We start from the raw sequence: 14,138 nt of genomic DNA, 5'->3' as shown, positions 1-14,138 counted from the left end.
TCAGGCTCTCACCTTCACCACCTGGCTGATTCCCCAAACTACCTATCCCATCTCACAATGAGGAAACTGAGGTCTGGGGAAAGGAAGTAATGTGCTCTTGGGTCACGTAACCAGTACGTGGCAGTGCTAGGACCCTCATTCCAGACACTGCAGTGACACCTGCCCCCCCATGACTACTCCTCTGAGCCTACACCAGATGGGTGGGCTTCCTACATTCCAGCCACAGTGCCTGGGCCCCTGTAAGAGGGAGGAGGAGGGGAAGAGCAAGGGTCACTCATTACCTCCTATGTTTACAGCCTCAAAAATTGGGGACCTGTCATAATTTGGGGAGGGCCCTCTCCAGTGGCCAGTCAGGCCTAGGCTCCTCCCCAGAAACATCTTAGAGTCAGTCACCCTCCCCTCTAGGACTCCACCCCCTCTCCCACCCAGCTGCAGGGCGAGCTGAGTCAAGCATGCATGAGTCAGGACTTTCCCATCTCACACCTCCCCCCTTTGCCCCTCAGGAGTCTGCCTCAGCTCCCAAAGACCCCTCCTCCTCCACCACGCTCAGTCCCAGAAGACACCTGGAAGGCCTGGCCACAGGAGCCAAGAGGGCTGATTCCTGGCCCTTGCAGTTTTTAAATGAGTGAAGGGGGCTTCCTCGTATCAGGCCAGGAACCCCTGAGATGGAGAAAGCAGAGCGATGGGGCTCTGGAAACACATCGCTGTGGCTCCCTCTTAGGGGTAGGGTGAGGAGGGGTAACGTGCTCATAAACAGGGAGCAGGTGCGAGTCACCTGAGTGAAAGGCCAGGCGCATACCCAGGAGAATGTGCCCGGAGGAGGCGGCTGAGACAAAGAGCCTGAGATCATTTGCCCCCTCTGTGTGACACAAGGGTGGGGAGCTGGCAACCTAAGTTACAGTGGCCCTGCCTCTGGCTGGGGGAGGGAGACAAGGAAGGCTCCCATGCCCAGAGCCCAGAGCCTCCAGGTGTGACATCCCAGCTCTGCTCAACACAGAACTGCCACAGGTAGGGCAGGCACTCCCACATCCAGTGGCAACCTGCCTATTTCCAGCTGCCCCCTGGGCTGGGAGCCTCTGCTTGGTTCACCAGCTAGCCCACCAGTCTCACTGCCTAGCTCAGAAGCTCCCCAAAGAGGCAGTGAGAAAGGGCTTTGGAGGGTCCACGCTCCCCCATGCAGGCGGCAGACACCTCCAGAGAGGAAAATGTGCTGTCAGGACCCCCTGCTGGGAGCAAGGGGTGGGGTAAGATCCTTGGCCTCTGGTTCAGGGAGATACAGTCCTGAGGAACAACAAGGTCCCAAGTCCCCTTTCTCCTGGGTATCGGGACTCATTGGTCCTTAGAAGCTCTCCTCTACCACTCAGGTCACTTCCTCTTCCTGAGGTGGTGACTCAGCCGGGTGGGGAGGTCAAGGATTCATAGCCCAGCAGGAAATCTGCTCAAGGACCAAGGTGTTGCACTGGGACCCTCTATGTGGGGACTTCCAGGCTTGGGGGGCCTTCCCCTGGCCCTGGTTCCTAGCAGGTCTCTCCACTTCCCCCCACCCAGTGCCAAAGGAGGCCATGCAAATCAACCATTTTTGCTTGGGAGGTTTTGCCTGGGAGTTTCCAACCCCACCCCACCTGCAGCCCCAGGGTAATGTCAGACAACCCCAACTCTGCAGGGCCATGGAAACTCCTGCTCCCAGCCCTTTCTAGTCTGGGATCTTTGAACAGTGTGCTTGGGGGAGGGGTATTCTGCCCACTGTCCCTTCTGGAGCCTGCAGGTACAAGTGGCATTGCCTAGACAGGCCTGAGGTCACCTCACTTCTCTTGGCTCCTACTCCATTGCCAATGTGGCCAGGCCTTGGGAAGCAATCATGCCCTGGCAATGGGGTCCCCCCAAGACTGCTGCCCAATCCCTGGCTGCTCCCTCCCACAGTGGGGAGGGGTGGAGAGGGGGTGGGGGGCACAAGGAAACAAGACAGGGCAGGAAGCCCAGGCAGGCGGCGGGCACTCTGGGCCAGGCACAAACAGCCAACACAGGAAACCACAGCCCACCCCCGCCCACCCCACCCGCCCAGGGCTCTGGGAGAGAGGAGTGCCAAAAGCCTTGTACCCCAACAGAGGCAAGGGCCAGGGGTTGGCCCAGGACAAGGGAGGAGCAAGAAGCTCTCCAGTCCTCTCTCTGCCCCAGACCCTACCTGGGGAGGGGGAGAGGAAACCAGGCTGGCAGGGATGGTGCTGCCTCTTTAAATCCACCGAAATCCTGACCTAGGCCCAACCCAGCTCTGGTTTCACAGGAAGGAAAGGAGCTCAGGAGCCAATAGGGCAGGCGGTGGTGGCTGGAATTAGCCCCACCGGCCCAAATATATCTGGTCCCCCGCCTGCCACCCCACTGGCACTTCCTGCCCCCTGGCACCTGTACCAGGATGGGGGTGGGAGAGGGTCTAGGTGCTCCTCCTTACCCTGTGGGAGACCCTGATCTCAGGAGGCGGCCTGTTGCTGTGTACATGTGGGTAGAAGGTGACTTCCCAAGCCTGGGCTCCCAGAATAAGGAGAGATGGGCAGGGCAGATCCCTGTGGGCCCTCACCTGGCCTCAGTCCTCCAAGGGGTTAATGTGGCCCCTATTTAGGGGGGTAGGGGTGGCCGAGGAACCTCCTCCAAACTGCCTGGCTGCTGGGAACAATGGGGCCATTGTGGGAGGAGTGGAGTGCCGCAGACTGCTGGCACAGCCACTGCACCACGGGGCGGGACCTCACCCAACGCCTGCTCTCTCCCCCAGGTACTGCCAGAGGCACAGACATCCTCCCAGCCCCCTAACCTCGCCTGCTGGCCCAAACTCTTGGCACTAGCAGCACCTGGAGGGCCCTCTAGCTCAGCCCACGCTGACATCCAGGCTGCTGTGACCCTCCAGGAAGCAGGGGCATGTGGGCCAGGACTGGGAGGGGGTGGGGGGTGATGAGACAGGATGTGTGCCTGTGATCCTCCTGCAAGGGAGACAGGAAGGCCAAATGGGGTTTCTGGTGTCAGTCCTGGCACCCTCAGGCAACAAGGGCTTAGGGGATTGTGAGAGCAGGGACAGGCAGGGTCCCTTGCCACCAGGCCTCCCTTCCCAAGCCCATTCCGTAAACCTGCTCTCTGAGGAGGTCCCCTACACGGCAGCCTCACCCTAGGGTTGGGACCGTAGCAGTGTGGCACAGTGGAATGGGAACTGAATTTGCAGTCAGGCAGACAGAGTGCCAATCACACCTTGCCCCTTCTGAGCTATGTGGCCTTGTCCATCCTTTCATCCCTCTGAACCTCAGTTTCCTCATCTGCAAAATGAGGATAATTTTATAGAGTGAGATAATAGTAGTGAAACTAACAGAATGCCTAAGACATACCAGCCCATCAAACCACCTCTGCACTGGTCCCCATCTTTACCGCCTGCCATAGCACCCAAATACGTGAGCATTTGGTAAAAGTGGGTGTTGTCCAGATATTTGCCCTTTGAGTGTCCAGGTGAGCGGGGCCCATGGGCATCACATTAGTGGTACCAAGTTCAAGCCCCTTCTACAAGCACACCCCTGGGCATCCCTGGGCTCACCACCACACCCAAACCCAGAGCATGAACCCAGAGAGCGGCTGTCCACCCTCTCAGTCCAGGTCTCGAAACCCCAGGAGGTGAGTAAAGGGGGAATCCCTTCAACAATGGCCAGCCTCCCTTCTCCAGGCGCCCCTCTTCCTGCCGGACCCTGTGGCAGTCACCTGCAGTGCTTGGCCTGGGACCTGCTGGAACTTACTCTCTTGCTATGGACCTCTTTGAAGGGTGGAGAGTCTAGGAGAGAAAGAACTGACAAGCAGTACTGGAAAGCACGGGGTCCAGGGAGAAGACTTGTTCTCAACTAGAGAGGGCTGTACCTCTCCGGGTGGCCCCACAAGCCCCCAAAGGGTTAACAAGTCCCTAAAAATAACTTGCTCCCAGCAGGACCTGCTGATCGGAACCCTCCAGCCATCTGTTCCCATTTTCTCCCGTTCACATTGGAACATCTGAAACCAGCCCCAGAGCCCCAGCCCGATCCCAAAAATAGCCCCAGCCTGCCCAAGGAACAGGCCCCAGGGGCTGGGCACAGGAGCATGGCCAGCCCAACAGTGAGGCATGGCCTCAGCAGACTCTGAACCCTCACGCCCCAGGCCCATGGAAGGGAGGTGTCCTTTCTGGACCCAGAGAGAGGCAGTGGGCTGGAGCGAGGGGCCCACCCGTCTTGGGACCAGGCCAGAGAGGGCACCTGCTAGCCAAGCCCAGGCCTCAGAGCCAGGAGCCCTGGCATCCTAGGCACTTCTGCCACATCTTGATCCCCAGAAGATTTTAACCACCTGTCTGCATAGCTCCCCTCTCACTCTCACGGTGGACACCCCATCCCTGCCACCCACCCCTGGGCTCTTCACCTGGAAGTTCCCAAGCCTCAGCCCCTCCGACATCCGCTCCCATCCAAGGGCCTTTAGGAGCCCTGGCCGCCTAGCATCACTCAGCATTCTCCCCTGTCCCAGCGCACACAGGGCAAAGGCAGAACTTTTTGTAGCACTGCCCATGCAGCCCAGGGAAGGATTCAGGGGGTGTCTTTTGGACACCGTGGATGCTAATATGACCCCTCTCCGTTTATGGGCTTGAGGATGCCCCCTCCTTGCCCATCGGTGTCCAGCAGGCACCAGGCATGCCCATTGGGGTCCCTCTACACATCACAGGCCTGGGCACTGCCCTTCCACGCTCAGGGAAAATGTCCAGGCAGGTACAGGGAATCCAGCGACCCCAGACCCTGAGGCAGACCTAACAGCTGCCATCCAGGTCACAGCTCCACAGGGCCACTTTTCTCCCCAAGCAAGGTCCCTGTCCTCTAGGTCAGGAAGGAGACAGGAGGCGGCCATTTAAGCCATTTAAGGACGGAATGTCTTGTTCGGCTGGTGAAAGAGCAGAGAGCAGCAGGGGCTGGGGCGGTGGGAGGAGTGCTGGAGCTGAACTGAGCAAACAGCCTCAGGGAGGGAGGGCTGGCCCTGGAGACAGCCAGGGAGAGGGAGACGTGTCCTAAGCTCCCCAGGCCTCCTGCAGGCGCATGGCTATTTGGCAAACTTGCAATCAAGATGTCAGCCAGCACCTCCAGTGGGGAAACTGAGGCAGCAAGAAGGCGGATCTGGAAAGGAATCCAGCAATTTGAAGTGCTGGAAAGGCTGTCTCTTCCCCACCCCCACACTCCCTCCCTCTCTATCAATTCTTCCCTTGCTAAAGCCCCTGGGAGGGCCAAAAGTTCCTGTGAAGCGCTCTGACTAATAACGAGGAGGAAGATGTCCAACATTTATTGAGCATTTACTCTGTAACTGCAACAGTCCCAGATGCTTCACATGCGTTATCTAATCCTCAGAACAACTCTACAAGAAAGTATTTTTATATTCCCCACTTTACCAATATGAAAAGGGAGACATAGGAAAGTTAAGTAACTTGCCTAAGGCACACAGCCCATAATTAGAAGAACCGGGATCTGAACCCAGACACTCTAGCATTTGGGTTCTAAACCATTTCACAATGCTACAGATTCACTGTGGTATCAGTCCTCTGAGCTATGATGAAAGAATGGGTGCACAGGCCTCACCCACTCATTCCACACCCCTCCCTCCGTGCCTGATGTGTACCAGGTCCTGCACTGGGGCAAGCTGCTGCCCAGGGAAGAGATCAAAGACAGCGCACGGCTCCCTACCCCCTCAACACAGGTGCCCCGCCTGGCCTGGGCCTGTGCTCCCAGACAGGGCAAAGTTCCTGGGCCTCCCCCAGCCCCGCCCACCCCAATCCGTTACATCCTCAGCTACCCAGGTCCCTAACGGTCAGGGAAGGGTGCAAGGCAAGTTACCAGGAGGACAGACGGCATGGGGCCAGGCTGAGTAGTCCCAGGCTAGGGAGAGGTCTGCTGCCCCTCCCAGGCCCCAGGCGGGGGTCAAAGGTCAAGTGGGACTCACCAGTGAAGGGTGGAGTCCAAGCCCTGCCCCTACCCACCTGCTTAGCCACACCTGGCCACTGCCCCCCACTTTTTTCAGGGCCTGAACTGAAAGCAGGACCACTTCCTCCCTATCCCCAGGGGCAGTGGCTTCCAGTGGGGAAGGTGGGGGCATTCCTTGAGTAGATTAGAAGCCTGCTTGCTCCTCCCTCCTGAGAACAGTCTAGGAGAAGCTAAGCACCTCCTCCCTGTCCCCAGCTTTCTCCAGCTTTCCCTAGTCAGACCAGGAGCCCACAGGAGTGTTTGTTGTGAATTCAGGGAGTTGTTGCTAAGTAAGGAAGGAGGGGGCTGGCGGGAGGGAGGGAGGCTGTGTGTGTGTGCGTGTGTGTGTGTGTGTGTGTGTGTGTGTACACGCGCTGCGCCTAGGGGACCAGGGCAGAAACCACACTATGGGGGCTGGTAACCACCCTGGGCCACCGGAGCTGTAGAGGCCAAAGCCAGGGAGGAGGAGCAAGTACTTGGGATAACCGGGAATCATACCTTGCCCTCCAGAGCCACCGCGCTGAATCTCCCCACCTAGCCCCAGTCGCACAGCACCGGGGAAAGACCCCACTTAGGAAAGGGCTGCAACTCTCACTGGAGTCCAGCTTTAACCCCTCTGGTCCAGCCCCACCCCCACTCCCTACCAGGCCCTGGGTCCGAAGCCTTTTTGCCCACCAGGAGCCAGAGGAGACCTCCCTCCTCTGGCCAGAGGGGAATGAAAGGAGAAGTGGGGGCAGGAAGCCAGGAGGAGGCAGCTCAGGAGACAAAAAGCCAAGCGGGAGGCTAAGCCAGGATGATGCGGCGGCTGCGGACAGATCGGGGAGGCTGAAAAGGACACACGTAAGCACACGGACCTCTCACCTCAGGAATAATGTGTGTCAGGCTCAGGCTCAAGGGTGTGGTCTGGGATGGGGGCTCCCTGTGAAGAAAGGGTCACAGCTAGAAGCCCCCTTCCGGCCCCGCCACCGCCCCAGCAATCTGTGTCCCTGCTCCTCCCATCACCCCAGCCCCAACCCCAACACACACAGCATGTAAACACGTACACACGGACACACAGCCTGCAGCTCCAGGAAGTCTCTGAGCTACTCAGACACCACCCCCCCAGGACTTCTGTGGATTGGCTGGGAGCCAGGCCTGACCCGGCTGCCCCACCACGCTGCTCCCCCTCCCTGCCCTGGAAGCAGGGAAGGAGAAGGCACTGGAAGACCTTAGAGCTCCCTTAACGCTTGGCCCACAGGGAGAGAGAAGGGGGGGACGACTCCCAGGACCTGGCCTGAGGATCCTGCAGGGAGAGGAAGGATAAGGAGGCCTGAGGACCCCAGCTTCCAGCACCAGCCATCCCAGGGTCAGCCTGCGTCAGGGAAAAGGACGGCTGTGGGTTCTACCTCCCTGTGTGGTCTCCTTGGCTACAGCCCTGGCCCCCTGAAGACACAAAGTCCTGGGGACCTGGTCTGGCTGGGAGGGCCTGGGGCGAGGGACTCTGGTTTAGCAGTTCAGTAGGAGGGGGCTGGGTGAAGCTCCCACAGCGGGCAGGAGGGAGGCTGGTGGCTGGGCTCAGTTTGTACTGGGGGGTCAAAGGGGAGTTCTTTTCCGAAGAATTCTGGGAGAGACGCCAACTAGAGCAAGCTGCTAACCACCCCTCCCTCTCTCTCACTGCACTGGGGTGGGGGGGGTGTCCCTGCCAACCAGACTTAACCCACTCCAGCCTGTGTGGCTCCCGGGCCCAGACTGGGGGTTGTTTGGGGAGGGGACCTCTGGCTAGGCTCAACTTTCATTTCCAAGACTCATGAAGAACAGGGTGTCTGCCAGCACAAGAGGCCTGGTTCCACATGGCCCCGTCTGGCACTGCCCTGCCCTACCGCCACCTGGGTGACTTTTCTGGGCCCATCTCCTGAAGGTGTCTACAATGACATGACGTGTGTGTGCGTGTCTCAGAGACAGAGATTGAGAAATAAACTAAAAATTCCTTGCCAAGGCCCTCCCTCTGCTGGGTCACAGAGCACTGTACCAACCTGTGCCTCTACCCCTCCCTTCCTCCCACTGTGCTGTGGGACCAAAGGCGACCAGGGTGGGGGTGCAAAAGACACAGGTTACCCTATGTCCACCTCCTGCTGCTGTCTCCACTGGCCCTTGACTCCTACAAACACCCCTGCCCCAGCCCTCGCCCTCCTCACTGCCACAAGAGCTTCTAGAAGAACACATACAATTACAGCCTGGGATCCCAGAACGGCTCATAGGGAGGTATCAGGGGTTCCAGTGCCTGCATCCCATGCCAACATAGCTCCACTAAGACCACCCTTGCTTTAGCCAAAACAAAAAACAAAAAATAAAAAACCTCAGGAATCTCCCCTTCTGTAGAACACTGTCTAGCTGCAGCAGGAGGGAATGAGATTAAACATCAAGAAGGACTTCCCAGGATCAAGGCTATAATGGCAGCTGGCCCCACCCCAAATGCCTAGATTCCAGGCCCTTCTGTCTTCTGCTCAGGCTAGAAATATGAGTATCTTATCTTGCTTAGCTATTTGGGGAAGTCAACTTTTCTAAACCTTAAATTTGCCACCAAGCTTCCAGGTCTGATGGAATTGGCTGTTCCTTGCCCCCAGTGAAGCGAGTGACCCCATGGATGGAGGTTAACTCCCTTTTCCCAACTCTTTTCTTTTAGAGCACTGGGTCTCCACCCAGAGTAACAACCACCACTGTATCAGCACAAGAAGAGGGTGGACTTACTAGAGTTACCATTCACACACACACACACACACACACACACACAAAAGAAGAGGGTGGACTGCTGGTGTGGGGACCCCTCTAGGTGGTGGGTATCTGTGAGGACCAGAGGGAGAGAGCCCAGCCTTCAGGGACAGTTTATCCCAATCTCCCCCACTTCACCGCTCTCTCTCCAAGGACCACAGAACTGTCAGAGCCTTGGCCTCACTCTAGGAAACCTCCCTATCAAAGGGCAGAGAACTCCATGTCCCTGGGAGCTGCAGGGAGACCTGTGACTACACACCCAGACATGTTCCCAGGGAAGAGAAAGGAGGAAAGAGGAGCAAAGCGCACGTGTGTGTGCACAAACGCACATACACACATCAAAGAGACACACCCCCAGCACACACACTTTTCAGAGATATCCCAGACACGTGTAGCTGAGAGACAGACACAACTTCCAAAGACGTACATGCAAAAACATCTAAAAATAACTCCAAACTCTCCACAAGTGGCCCCTTAAGACCCACAGAGACTCTCATATTCATAGAGACAGCCCAGGAGAACTCGAGAAACACACACACCACTGACAGAAGATATACCCACACTGGGACACGCACACGGTAGTACGCGGCCATGTGCTAGCACACAAACTCAAACACACAACCTTGCAATGCACAGCGTGAAGTCAGATTAGAGGACAATGTTCCAAAGCGCTAGTGGGGAGGAGGGGAGTCTGAGAGGGGTGGAGAAGTATTCAGGGATTTCAAAACAATCCTGGTTTCGAAATGCTGGAAATGCTGGATTCAGGGCCATTCCCAGTTGGGGGGGGGGGGTGGATAGTGAGGGGGAAGGGAGGACAAGCCAGCCCAGGGCTGCCAGCCCAAGGGAGGAGGAGAGGGGCTGGACAGAGGGAGTCCCAGCCCCTGCAGAAGGGGGCCTAGAAAGAGACACCAAGTTTAGGACAGGCACTGGCCCAGGGCCAAGCAGGGAGGGCCTGGGCTGCTGGGAAGGAGGCAAAGGAGAGGGCTCTGCTTTTGCCACCGATAGGAAAAGTGAGAAGGGGTTAGGGGGCCTCCTCTCCCCACAAGACTGACAGTAGGGGAGAACCCCTCTGTGTCCCTTCCCCTACTCATAGGCAGCAGTGACCACCTTCTCCCCTCCAGAGTGGCACCCTGGCTCCCCTTCCCTATCCACCAGCAGAACCCCAAGGTGGGCCAAAACTAGTGGGTCAGAGCAGGTTGGGGACAGCAAAGGCCTGCAGGAGTCAGGGGTCTTCCATGGGATCCAGGGTGCCCCCTACTCAAGGCAGGATGGGGGGTATCCCCCTGGAAACCCAGGGCTTCCTGGGACCCTTGGGGGACTTAGGCAGTGTGACATACACCCACACCCAGGAAGTCACCCCTTCCAAGGCAGCCAGCATGCCCTTACCGGCCCCTCCTCCAGCCTCTAGGGAAAGTAGGCAGAGCTCTCCAAGGAGGGGACGGAGGGGAGGTCAGTCCAGGCTGGGGGTGGGGCTCTGGAGGCCTGGCCCTGGCACCAGGCAGAGGAAATTCCAGGCTGTAACTTCAGGCTCCCTCCAGGGCCACCCATCCAAGTGACATGTACCAGCTCAGGAGCTCTGGTGCTGTGGTCTTCCTCACCTAGCCCCTCCACTCCTGACCCTGGCCACCCAGTCCTCCAACTGGCTCCAGCCCGAGCTCTGGGAGTTAAAGGGCGGGCCTTGGGGGAACTTAGTCCCCCTCCTCAGTCCTGGCAGGAGCCCCCACCAGTCCCATCCTGGCCCTTCTGGCCAGTCAGCCTCTTTTGCCCAGATCCCTGGGGACAGCCCCCACAGTGTGGCTATGGGTGGGCAGCTGTCAGGCCTGGCAGGCAGGGGCAGAGATGCCAAGCAAGAGCAGCCAGGTGCTCAACAGGTTGAGCCAGTCCCTGGAACAGCTGCCCCACCCCAGGGAGAGCGGGCCTGGCAGAAGCACTCTGCCCGCGGCACCCAGCCTGTACCCGCTTGGCTCCCACGGCTGCCCACTTTCCCACGGTGCCATCCACCCCCCGGCCCCCTCCCCCCAGGTCAGCACCCGGGCAGTGCCCAGGGCCCTGGTACAAGGAAAGAAAGGATGCCATTTCCCTGTCACCCTGGGTGCTGACACTCTTGAGGTGCCTCACTACCGGCAACCAAGGAGCTCCAGAAAGAGTAAACATGGCATCAGGGCAAAAAGAAAGAACCCCGGAGTGCCCCCACCTCTTTGCGGCCTCTTCTCATCCTGGGAAGACTGGACGCTCAGACACCCTGGCTCCCCGGAGCTGCCCAAGGGTGCTGGGACAGAACTTCAGCGTGTGATGCCAGAGGCAGTGTGGGGTGCCCCCAGCTCCTCCTCTTAGACTCCTTGGAGGAGGGGCTGCAGAGCTGGTGACAGTTGGCTCCCTCCGCTCCTGCCAGAGCTGCTGCTGCCGGCAGCCCTGGTCCTTTTGGCCCACCCCACTCCTGGGCTGCACGGAGCTCCATCCCAGCCACTGCCCCGACAGGCGGGCAGCCCCACTTTGCACAGCATCTCCTTTAATCTAAAGCAGGTGCCAGGCATTCCAGCCCTTGCTGAGTCAACACTGCCACCCCCTAGGACTCTGCCCAGAAGGCTACTGCCCTGTCTGGTCCTGGAAGTTGAGCCCCCAGCCTAGGGCTCCTGCTTAACCCAGGTACCAGGAGTTGGAAGACAGGAACCTGCTAAGTGGAGTCATGGGTGCCCAATGCAGATTCAACAGGCAAGATCACTGGGTCCCAAATTGCCACTGATGCGCTAGCCCCAGATTTCTGTGGTCCACCAATCCTTTTCTAGGACCCTGTGATATCTTTCTTCTCCCTTGACTCCCCACCATAGTAGCCAGGGACTCATTCTGAGCCTTCAAAATCCATCTCCAGCCACAGGACCCCTGCTACCCCAGGCACAAGAGTCACTCGGGATCCAAGATTATAGGTATTCTACCCCTCACCAGCATGCCATCCATCATGAACCCCCACACCAACCCAAACAGGAGCAACATGGGTAAGCAGAGAACCCCTAAAGGGAGGTGGCCCAGAAGGCTGGACTTCCAGGCCTGGTCCTCCAAGGCCAAGGAGGCAGACCACCTGGGAGAGGTAGCACCTTCCTTCCTGGCATCAGACTCCTCACCTTCCTCACCAGTTCTCACCCTGTCCTGAGGCCTCTAGCAGCAGGACCTCAGAGCTGACACCAGGAAGACAGGGCCTGAGCATGCTCTTCCCCTGGGGCCATGAAATCATGGTCCTGACCCAGAGAACGCAGCTCCTGTGCTGAGGAGCAGCAGAGGAGCTAGGCAGCCCCTGCCCAGAAGTGGCTGTTCCCTGGAGAGGCTGAGGAGAGGGGGAGAAGAAGGGGAGTGGAAGCCAACCCAGCCTGGAGGTCTCATTCCGAGAGCTGCTCAGGGGCATCTGCAGGGTTATAGCAGATACAGTGCAGACAGCTTTCCTAGGTAAAAGAGTAAACCAAGGCTGGGGGGTGAGCAAAAGATCAAGGGGGCCTTGGAGCCCCTTTCTGAGTGCTCGGACACATGCTCAGTACACCGCTCTGAGCCACACTCTTTCCCTCCCTGCAGCAGAGGTCCCCCAGACACAGATACAGACACACACCCCAAGCAGCAGACAGACAGAAGAGGAGGGAGGGGGTGTCAGAAAAACCCGGAAGGAAGGAAGCTGGACAGACAGACAGAAGCTGATCCTGGCTTCACTGCTCCAGAAAGACACCCTCCAGACTCCCAGACTCTGAGCGACATTCTCTTTCCCAGCCTCCTCAGTCTCTCCTGAAATCAAATTCCAGCAGCCCTGGAGTAGGACCTACCCCAGCCAAGCAAGAAGCCTAAGCCTCACTTCTCTTCCCCACATTCTTCCCTCAAGGGCTCCTCTGGACCAAGGCAGGGGCCACCTCCCCTTAACAGTGCAGGGACACCTCCAAGGAACTGTGTGACTGCCCCACCCCCCAGCCAAGCCCACACCACTCAGAATCCTCGGCAGGGGAGACTCCTCAGTCACAGCCCCTGCTGCTCATTAGGCACTGCCTGGGGGCAGAGGATGACCCCCAGCTCTCCTCAATCCCAACCTACCTCCTTCTGGAGGCTCCCATCAGCCAGGAGAAGAGTACTGGGGAGCCGAGACCCACGGGGTTGGTGAGCCTGGGAGGGGGACTACATCTCCCAGAAGCCCCCAGGGCAGGGTTCGCTGCTCCAGCTGGCCCAAGGCCGGCCTTGTTCTCTGCGCTAGGGTGGCAGGGTCCCCTGGCTGCCCCTAAGTCCTCCCCACTGTGCTCTGGGGCTGCCAACCTGATTGGGGGCCTAAGAGTAGCCTCCAGTGACCCTGGGGGCGTACCCTGCCCCCTAAAGAGCCTGGGGGTGCGTGCCACAGAGCAAGAGACAATCAGACTGTGTTCCCCCTCCCCAATTCAAACTGGCTCTCCCTCCTCCCGCCTCTGCTGGCCTGGCATGACTTTCGCCCTCGTCCCCAGCCCACCCCTCACCTCGCGCGGGTTGGGGGTCCTCACGCCAGGCCGGAGCTGGACGCCATGACCAGGTCAGGGTCGGTGGGTGGATGGGGGTCCTCCTGTTCGCCAGTTGGAGGTGCAGAGGGGGCGGGCAGGCGGTGATCTTTTGATAACCCGGACACCTTGATTTCAATACCAGCCCGGCCCGGGAGAGGGTATCCGGGGATCGCAGGGCTCCTGGGTTCCTGCCTCCCAACCGCGGAGCATGGTCTTGGGCGCCGGGCAGCGGCGGGAGAGCGCGCACACCCGCCCGGGCCGGGGCTCGGGGCTGGGGTCTCGGCCCCGAACCTCAGGGCTCCGGCTCCTGCTCCTGCTCCTCCTCCCTTCCTTCCTTCCTTCCTTCCTTCCTTCGCCTCCTCCTTTCACTTTCCCCGAGGCCCGCGGGGACGGCAGGCGCGGGGCGGGGAGGGGGCTGTCTGGGCGCTTATTGTTGGTCGGACGCCGAGGGTCCGGGTCGCAGCCCCCGGGCGGCGCGGCGCCGGGGGACCCAGGCGTGCGGGCGTCCAGCTGGCTGGCTCCGGGCGGCGGCGGTGGTGCAGCGGCCCCGAGTCCGGGGCATGTCCGGCCACTGGCTCCGCCGCGCGCCGCCGCCTCCCCGGGCTCCCCTGCACTGCCGGAGCCTCGCTCGCCCCTCCACTCGGCTCCTCTCCCCAGCCTGAATAAGCATCGGGGCTCTCTGGCTGCCTCCTTCTGCCTTCATACCAGAGCCCACAGAGGCCCCTGTCAAAATAAGAGCTCCCCCATCTCGCTCGCCTCCTCGCTCAACCCGGCTCCCCCAGCCTCCCAGTGGTCTGACTCGGTAAGGCGCCCGGCCGGCTAGCGGGAGGCAGGTTGGCCTGGGGGCCGGGAGGGGGCCTTCTACCCTGCTCTCCTCCACGTTCTTGAGGGTTGGGGAAGAGATGCG

General features: G+C 59.5%; 1 protein-coding gene across 3 annotated transcripts in view; it reads right to left on the bottom strand.

The window, feature by feature from the left end:
- BCL9L (BCL9 like) overlaps positions 1 to 13,895 on the bottom strand; it is a 28,426-nt gene extending 14,531 nt beyond the window's left edge. Inside the window, exons 1-2 of one of the 3 annotated variants that reach the window (XM_045556332.1) lie at positions 13,211 to 13,895; positions 6,849 to 6,906 (exon numbers count right to left, since the gene is read on the bottom strand). The gene's annotated coding sequence lies outside the window, so the exon portion shown is untranslated. The remainder of the gene's footprint in view (positions 1 to 6,848; positions 6,907 to 13,210) is intronic. The other 2 variants (XM_045556334.1, XM_045556335.1) reach the window with 2 other exon arrangements.
- Between the last annotated feature and the right edge of the window lie 243 nt (positions 13,896 to 14,138).

The sequence above is a fragment of the Lemur catta genome, chromosome 7 (genome assembly GCF_020740605.2).
Source record: "Lemur catta isolate mLemCat1 chromosome 7, mLemCat1.pri, whole genome shotgun sequence".
In the NCBI taxonomy this organism is placed as follows: Eukaryota; Metazoa; Chordata; class Mammalia; order Primates; family Lemuridae; genus Lemur; species Lemur catta.
Note: the sequence above shows the minus strand (reverse complement) of the source record. Positions and strands in the feature narration are given on the sequence as shown.